This window comes from Cryptomeria japonica, unplaced genomic scaffold (assembly GCF_030272615.1).
Source record: "Cryptomeria japonica unplaced genomic scaffold, Sugi_1.0 HiC_scaffold_163, whole genome shotgun sequence".
In the NCBI taxonomy this organism is placed as follows: Eukaryota; Viridiplantae; Streptophyta; class Pinopsida; order Cupressales; family Cupressaceae; genus Cryptomeria; species Cryptomeria japonica.
This window is the reverse complement of record NW_026728985.1, coordinates 320,790-329,245: the sequence shown is the minus strand read 5'-3', so window position 1 is coordinate 329,245 and position 8,456 is coordinate 320,790. Positions and strand designations below refer to the sequence as shown.

The 8,456-nt window shown below is 62.6% G+C and overlaps 1 non-coding gene across 1 annotated transcript; it reads left to right on the top strand.

Moving 5' to 3' along the window:
• The first annotated feature begins 3,179 nt into the window (after nt 1–3,179).
• On the top strand, nt 3,180–3,298 carry LOC131867093 (5S ribosomal RNA). The gene has a single exon (XR_009365687.1). It is a non-coding gene; the product is annotated as a 5S ribosomal RNA (ribosomal RNA).
• Nucleotides 3,299–8,456: the final 5,158 nt, after the last annotated feature.

Below are 8,456 nucleotides of genomic sequence, written 5' to 3'. Positions count from 1 at the left end.
TTGAAAGATAGTGAGAAAAAGGGAATGCTGGTGCCATCTTGAGCCCGCCCTGGTGCGCAGCCCAGCCAAGGTTTGCGCACCAAGGTGCCCACCCTGGCGAAGGTGCGCGCCCGGGCAATTAACCCAACTTCCAACTTCGCGCGCGCCAGGGTGGGAGCGCACCCAACAACCGGGCCTGGGAAGAGCCAATGCGAGAAACCCCACCAAACTCTCTGACAAAAAAAGAGGGGGCGCTCCAGTAACCCCGCTTCGGAGCGCACCCTGGGCAAACCCAGCCAAGGTGCCCACCCCGGCCAAGGTGCAGGCGAGGTGCGCACCCGGGGCAAACCGGGCTCCGACAACGTGCACGCCGCACCTTGGAGCACACTTCGTAGCGCTCCCGGGTGCGCACCTCAGAGCACACCAAGGTGGGCAGCGAGGTGCGCACCTTTGATGCGCTGCCTTCACTAATTTCCAGAAAAGGCAAAAAAAAAAGGAGATTTTAAAATTTCCGTTTTGAAAGATAGTGAAAAAAACGGAACGCGCGTGCCATCTTGAGCCCGCCCTGGTGCGCAGCCCAGGTAAGGTGCCACCCTGGCAAAGGTGCGCACCCGGGCAATTAACCCTACTTCCGACTTCGTGCGCGCCAGGGTGGCAACCGGGCCTCGGAAGAGCCAATGCGAGAAACCCCACCAAACGCTCCGACAAAAAAAGAGGCGGCGCTCCAATAACCCCGCTTCGGAGCGCAGCCGGGGCAAACCAAGCCAAGGTGCCCACCCCGACGAAGGTGCACGCGAGGTGCGCACCCGGGGCAAACCGGGCTCCGACAACGTGCACGCAGCACCTTGGAGCACACTTCGAAGCACTCCCGGGTGCCCACCGGCGTTGCGCACCGTGGTGGGCAGCGAGGTGCGCACCTTTGATGCGCTGCCTTCACTAATTTCCAGAAAAAGGCAAAAAAAAATGAGATTTTAAAATTTCCGTTTTGAAAGATAGTGAAAAAAAAGGAACGCGGGTGCCATCTTGAGCCCGCCCTGGTGCGCAGCCCAGGCAAGGCATGCGCACCAAGGTGCCCACCCGAGGTGCACACCCGGGGCAAACCGGGCTCCGACTTCGTGCAGGCCGCACCTTGGAGCACACTTCGGAGCGCTCCTTGGTGCGCACCATGGTGCCCACCAGGGCGCACCCGAGGCAAACCGGGCTCCGACTTCGTGCACGCCGCACCTTGGAGCACACATCGGAGCGCTCCCAGGTTCGCACCAGCGTTGCGCACCTTTGATGCGCTGCCTTCACTAATTTCCAGAAAAGGCAAAAAAAAACGATATTTTAAAATTTCCGTTCTGAAAGATAGTGAAAAAAACGGAACGCGGGTGCCATCTTGAGCCCTTCCTGATGCGCAGCCCAGGCAAGTTGTGCGCACCAAGGTGCCCACCCTGGCGGAGGTGCGCGCCCGGGGCAAACCGGGCTCCGACTTCGTGCACTGCATGGTGCCCACCAAGGCGCGCAACCCAGCCAAGGTGCCCACCGCAGCGAAGGTGCACGCGAGGTGCGCACCCGAGGTGCACACCCGGGGCAAACCGGGCTCCGACTTCGTGCACGCCGCACCTTGGAGCACACTTCAGAGCGCTCCTTGGTACGCACCAGGGCGCGCAACCCAGCCAAGGTGCTCACCCCGGCGAAGGTGCACGCGAGGTGCGCACCCGGGGCAAACCGGGCTCGGACTTCGTGCACGCCGCACCTTGGAGCACACATCGGAGCGCTCCCGGGTTCGCACCAGCATTGCGCACCTTTGATGCGCTGCCTTCACTAATTTCCAGAAAAGGCAAAAAAAAGAAAAAAATGAGATTTTAAAATTTCCGTTTTGAAAGATAGTGAAAAAAACGGAACGCGGGTGCCATCTTGAGCCCGCCCTGGTGTGCAGCCCAGGCAAGTTGTGCGCACCAAGGCACCCACCCTGGCCAAGGTGGGTCACGGGGTGGGTCCTAGGGTGGGTAACGGGGTGGGTACTAAGGTGCGTGCCAAGGTGGGTCATAGGGTGGGTGCCAAGGTGGGCACCAGGGTGGGTGTGCACCAACCCTAGCCAGGGTAGGTCACGGGGTGGTTGTCGGGGTGGGCGTCAAGGAGCCAAGGTGGGTGGCAAGTAGCCAAGTTGCGTGCCAAGGTGGGTGTCGGGGTGGGTGCCAAGGATCCAAGGTGGGTGCCAAGGAACCAAGGTGGGTGTCTGGGTGGGTGCCGAGGTGGGAGCCAGGGTGGGTCCCAAGGTGAGTGCAAAGGTGGGTGCCAGGGTCAAGGTGAGTGCCAATGTGGGTTCCAAGGTGCCAGGGTCAGGGTGAGTGCCAATGTGGGTTCAAAGGTGCTAAGTTGGGTGCGAGGTTGGGTGCGAGGGTGGGTGGGTGCCAAGGTGTGCTAGGTGGAAGCCCGGGTGGGTCGGCATCCCATGGGTGTCGAGTTGGGTGCCTGATGGGTGCTTCTTGTCAAGTTTTAGTCGTCGGGACTCATTTCGAGCCTTAGAGGTCGTTTCTTGTCCGGTTGCCCTGTCTTCGACCTGGGAACCCAATTTTGGTCCTCGGGTCCCATTTTTTTTTGTCTCGCATCCCACTTTTGGCCTGTGGCCTTTTCGGGGTCGATTCTCGTTTTGGGCATCAGAGCATGTTTCTTCTCCTAAAACCCAATATTTGTTTATTAAGTCTCGGAACACATTTTTGTTCTCGTGGACCCATCATGGGTCTTGGAACGCATTTGTGGTCCTTGGGTCCCATTTTGCATCCCGAAACTTGTGTTTTGGTGCTTGATCCCTATTTTGGGTGCCCACCTTGCACCAAGTGCGCACCCGGGGCAAACCGAGCGCCTTGGTGCACCGGGGCAAGATCGAGCGTGCACCCGAGGCGCCCCGAACATGCACCAAGGTGCACTCGGCCCACATGTGAGCGCAGGTCGTTGCGCCCGAGGTGGTGTGTGGGCACCGCGTTGCAGACGGGACACTGCACGCACACGACGCCCCCTCCAGGTGCACGCACGTAGGCCGGGCCGGGTGCACACCCGACGCCCTAGCAAGGTGCGCGCACCCGGGCAGGGCTCACACTTGGCGAACGGGGCGCACTTCGCGAGGGAGGGTGTGCACCTCGACGGGGGTGGGTGGCCGGGGTGGATTCGCACGTGGGTCGCGGTTTGCTAAGTACACACTGCGACAAGCTCATAACGGGTGCGATCATACCAGCGTTAGTGCACCGGATCCCATCAGAACTCCGCAGTTAAGCGCGCTTGGGCCGGAGTAGTACTGGGATGGGTGACCTCCCGGGAAGTCCCGGTGTTGCACCCTTTTTTAGTTTTTCGCCGGGCGTCGCAATGCTATTTGAATAAACCTTTTGCCCGTTTGCGTTCTCGTCGGGGCCGGGCCGGGCCGGGGTGCGCTGCCCGCACTACCGCGCGCGCGGGGGCGACACCGAGCGCGCACCCGAGGCGCCCCGAGCACACAGGCCACGGTGCAACCCGGGCGTTGTGCGCGCACCCCGGTGCGCCCGAGGTGCTGCGCGCGCACCCAGGTGAAATCGGTGTGCACCTCGGCCAGTGCGCGCTCGGTCGAGTCGCGCACGTTGGCCAAGGTGCACGGTGATGTTTCTTACTCTAAGGTTCCGCACCAGACGCCCGGGACAGGTGAGCGAAGCTGGGCGGGGCCGGGTGCGCGGCCGGGGCAGGTGCACGCAGCTGGAGAGAGCTTTGGAGCACACTTCGGAGCGCACCAATGATGCGCTCCATTCAAAAGTTTCCTGAAAAGGCAAAAAAAGTTGAGATTATAGAATTTCCCACTTGAGAGATTGTAAAAAAAAAAAATTTAAAATGAAGGAAACGCGGGTGCCAAGGTGTGCGCAGCCCAGCCAAGGTGTGCGCACCAAGGCGCCCACCCTGGCGAAGGTGCACGCAAGGTGCGCACCCGAGGCAAACCGGACAATTAACCCAACTTTCGACTTCGCGCGCACCTTGGAGCGCACTTCGGAGCGCTCCTTGGTGCGCACCAATCTTGGGCACCTCGGAGTGCACCATGGCGCCCACCAAGGTGCGCACCCGGGGCAAACCGAGCTCCGACTTCGTGCGCACCTTGGAGCGCACGAAAGGTGCGCACCATGGCGCCCACCAAGGTGCGCAGCCCAGCCAAGGCGTGCGCATCAAGGTGCGCACCCTGGCGAAGGTGCGCACCCGGGGCAAACCGAGCTCCGACTTCGTGCGCACCTTGGAGCGCACAAAAGGTGCGCAACCCAGCCAAGGTGTGCGCACCCCGGTCAAACCGAGCTCCGAATCGTGCGCACCAGAGGTGCACGCCATCGTGCGCACCTTGGAGCACACTTCGGAGCCCTCCTTGGTGCGCGCCGATGTTGCGCACCTCGGAGCGCACCCGGGGAAAACAATGCAATTAACCCGACTTTCGACTTCGTGGGCACCTCGGAGCGCTCTCGGGTTCGCACCTCGGAGCACACCGAGGTGCGCACCTTTGATGCGCTGCCTTCACCAATTTCCAGAAAAGGCAAGAAAACATTGAGAAGGTGTGCGCACCGAGGTGCCCACCCTGGCGAAGGTGCACGCGAGGTGCGCACCCGGGGCAAACCGGGCTCCGACTTCGTGCACGCCGCACCTTGGAGCACACTTCGGAGCGCTCCTTGGTGCGCACCAGGGCGCGCAACCCAGCCGAGGTGCCCACCCCGGCGAAGGTGCACGCGAGGTGCGCACCCGGGGCAAACCGGGCTCCGACTTCGTGCACGCCATGGTGCCCACCGCGGCGAAGGTGCACGCGAGGTGCGCACCCGGGGCAAACCGGGCTCCGACTTCGTGCACGCCGCACCTTGGAGCACACTTCGGAGCGCTCCTTGGTGCGCACCATGGTGCCCACCAGGGCGCGCAACCCCGCCGAAGGTGCACGCGAGGTGCGCACCCGGGGCAAACCGGGCTCCGACTTCGTGCACGCCGCACCTTGGAGCACACTTCGGAGCGCTCCTTGGTGCGCACCATGGTGCCCACCAGGGCGCGCAACCCCGCCGAAGGTGCACGCGAGGTGCGCACCCGGGGCAAACCGGGCTCCGACTTCGTGCACGCCATGGTGCGCACCGCGGCGAAGGTGCGCACCCGGGGCAAACCGGGCTCCGACTTCGTGCACGCCGCACCTTGGAGCACACTTCGGAGCGCTCCTTGGTGCGCACCAGGGCGCGCAACCCAGCCGAGGTGCCCACCCCGGCGAAGGTGCACGCGAGGTGCGTACCCGGGGCAAACCGGGCTCCGACTTCGTGCACGCCGCACCTTGGAGCACACTTCGGAGCGCTCCTTGGTGCGCACCATGGTGCCCACCAGGCCGCGCAACCCAGCCAAGGTGTGCGCACCAAGGTGCACGCGAGGTGCGCACCCGGGGCAAACCGGGGTCCGACTTCGTGCACGCCGCACCTTGGAGCACACATCGGGGCGCTCCCGGGTTCGCACCGGCGTTGCGCACCGTGGTGGGCACCTCGGAGCACACCAAGGTGGGCAGCGAGGTGCGCACCTTTGATGCGATGCCTTCACTAATTTCCATAAAAGGCAAAAAAAAAACGAGATTTTAAAATTTCCGTTTTGAAAGATAGTGAGAAAAAGGGAATGCTGGTGCCATCTTGAGCCCGCCCTGGTGCGCAGCCCAGCCAAGGTGTGCGCACCAAGGTGCCCACCCTGGCGAAGGTGCGCGCCCGGGCAATTAACCCAACTTCCAACTTCGCGCGCGCCAGGGTGGGAGCGCACCCAACAACCGGGCCTGGGAAGAGCCAATGCGAGAAACCCCACCAAACGCTCTGACAAAAAAAGAGGGGGCGCTCCAGTAACCCCGCTTCGGAGCGCACCCTGGGCAAACCCAGCCAAGGTGCCCACCCCGGCCAAGGTGCAGGCGAGGTGCGCACCCGGGGCAAACCGGGCTCCGACAACGTGCACGCCGCACCTTGGAGCACACTTCGTAGCGCTCCCGGGTGCGCACCTCAGAGCACACCAAGGTGGGCAGCGAGGTGCGCACCTTTGATGCGCTGCCTTCACTAATTTCCAGAAAAGGCAAAAAAAAAAGGAGATTTTAAAATTTCCGTTTTGAAAGATAGTGAAAAAAACGGAACGCGCGTGCCATCTTGAGCCCGCCCTGGTGCGCAGCCCAGGTAAGGTGCCCACCCTGGCAAAGGTGCGCACCCGGGCAATTAACCCTACTTCCGACTTCGTGCGCGCCAGGGTGGCAACCGGGCCTCGGAAGAGCCAATGCGAGAAACCCCACCAAACGCTCCGACAAAAAAAGAGGCGGCGCTCCAATAACCCCGCTTCGGAGCGCAGCCGGGGCAAACCCAGCCAAGGTGCCCACCCCGACGAAGGTGCACGCGAGGTGCGCACCCGGGGCAAACCGGGCTCCGACAACGTGCACGCAGCACCTTGGAGCACACTTCGAAGCACTCCCGGGTGCCCACCGGCGTTGCGCACCGTGGTGGGCAGCGAGGTGCGCACCTTTGATGCGCTGCCTTCACTAATTTCCAGAAAAAGGCAAAAAAAAATGAGATTTTAAAATTTCCGTTTTGAAAGATAGTGAAAAAAAAGGAACGCGGGTGCCATCTTGAGCCCGCCCTGGTGCGCAGCCCAGGCAAGGCATGCGCACCAAGGTGCCCACCCGAGGTGCACACCCGGGGCAAACCGGGCTCCGACTTCGTGCAGGCCGCACCTTGGAGCACACTTCGGAGCGCTCCTTGGTGCGCACCATGGTGCCCACCAGGGCGCGCAACCCAGCCAAGGTCTGCACACTAAGGTGCCCACCCCGGCGAAGGTGCACGCGAGGTGCGCACCCGGGGCAAACCGGGCTCCGACTTCGTGCACGCCATGGTGCCCACCGCGGCGAAGGTGCACGCGAGGTGCGCACCCGGGGCAAACCGGGCTCCGACTTCGTGCACGCCGCACCTTGGAGCACACTTCGGAGCGCTCCTTGGTGCGCACCATGGTGCCCACCAGGGCGCGCAACCCAGCCAAGGTGTGCGCACCAAGGTGCACGCGAGGTGCGCACCCGGGGCAAACCGGGGTCCGACTTCGTGCACGCCGCACCTTGGAGCACACATCGGAGCGCTCCCAGGTTCGCACCAGCGTTGCGCACCTTTGATGCGCTGCCTTCACTAATTTCCAGAAAAGGCAAAAAAAAACGATATTTTAAAATTTCCGTTCTGAAAGATAGTGAAAAAAACGGAACGCGGGTGCCATCTTGAGCCCTTCCTGGTGCGCAGCCCAGGCAAGTTGTGCGCACCAAGGTGCCCACCCTGGCGGAGGTGCGCGCCCGGGGCAAACCGGGCTCCGACTTCGTGCACTGCATGGTGCCCACCAAGGCGCGCAACCCAGCCGAGGTGCCCACCGCAGCGAAGGTGCACGCGAGGTGCACACCCGGGGCAAACCGGGCTCCGACTTCGTGCACGCCGCACCTTGGAGCACACTTCAGAGCGCTCCTTGGTGCGCACCAGGGCGCGCAACCCAGCCGAGGTGCCCACCCCGGCGAAGGTGCACGCGAGGTGCGCACCCGGGGCAAACCGGGCTCCGACTTCGTGCACGCCATGGTGCCCACCGCGGCGAAGGTGCGCACCCGGGGCAAACCGGGCTCCGACTTCGTGCACGCCGCACCTTGGAGCACACTTCGGAGCGCTCCTTGGTGCGCACCATGGTGCCCACCAGGCCGCGCAACCCAGCCAAGGTGTGCGCACCAAGGTGCACGCGAGGTGCGCACCCGGGGCAAACCGGGGTCCGACTTCGTGCACGCCGCACCTTGGAGCACACATCGGGGCGCTCCCGGGTTCGCACCGGCGTTGCGCACCGTGGTGGGCACCTCGGAGCACACCAAGGTGGGCAGCGAGGTGCGCACCTTTGATGCGATGCCTTCACTAATTTCCATAAAAGGCAAAAAAAAAACGAGATTTTAAAATTTCCGTTTTGAAAGATAGTGAGAAAAAGGGAATGCTGGTGCCATCTTGAGCCCGCCCTGGTGCGCAGCCCAGCCAAGGTTTGCGCACCAAGGTGCCCACCCTGGCGAAGGTGCGCGCCCGGGCAATTAACCCAACTTCCAACTTCGCGCGCGCCAGGGTGGGAGCGCACCCAACAACCGGGCCTGGGAAGAGCCAATGCGAGAAACCCCACCAAACTCTCTGACAAAAAAAGAGGGGGCGCTCCAGTAACCCCGCTTCGGAGCGCACCCTGGGCAAACCCAGCCAAGGTGCCCACCCCGGCCAAGGTGCAGGCGAGGTGCGCACCCGGGGCAAACCGGGCTCCGACAACGTGCACGCCGCACCTTGGAGCACACTTCGTAGCGCTCCCGGGTGCGCACCTCAGAGCACACCAAGGTGGGCAGCGAGGTGCGCACCTTTGATGCGCTGCCTTCACTAATTTCCAGAAAAGGCAAAAAAAAAAGGAGATTTTAAAATTTCCGTTTTGAAAGATAGTGAAAAAAACGGAACGCGCGTGCCATC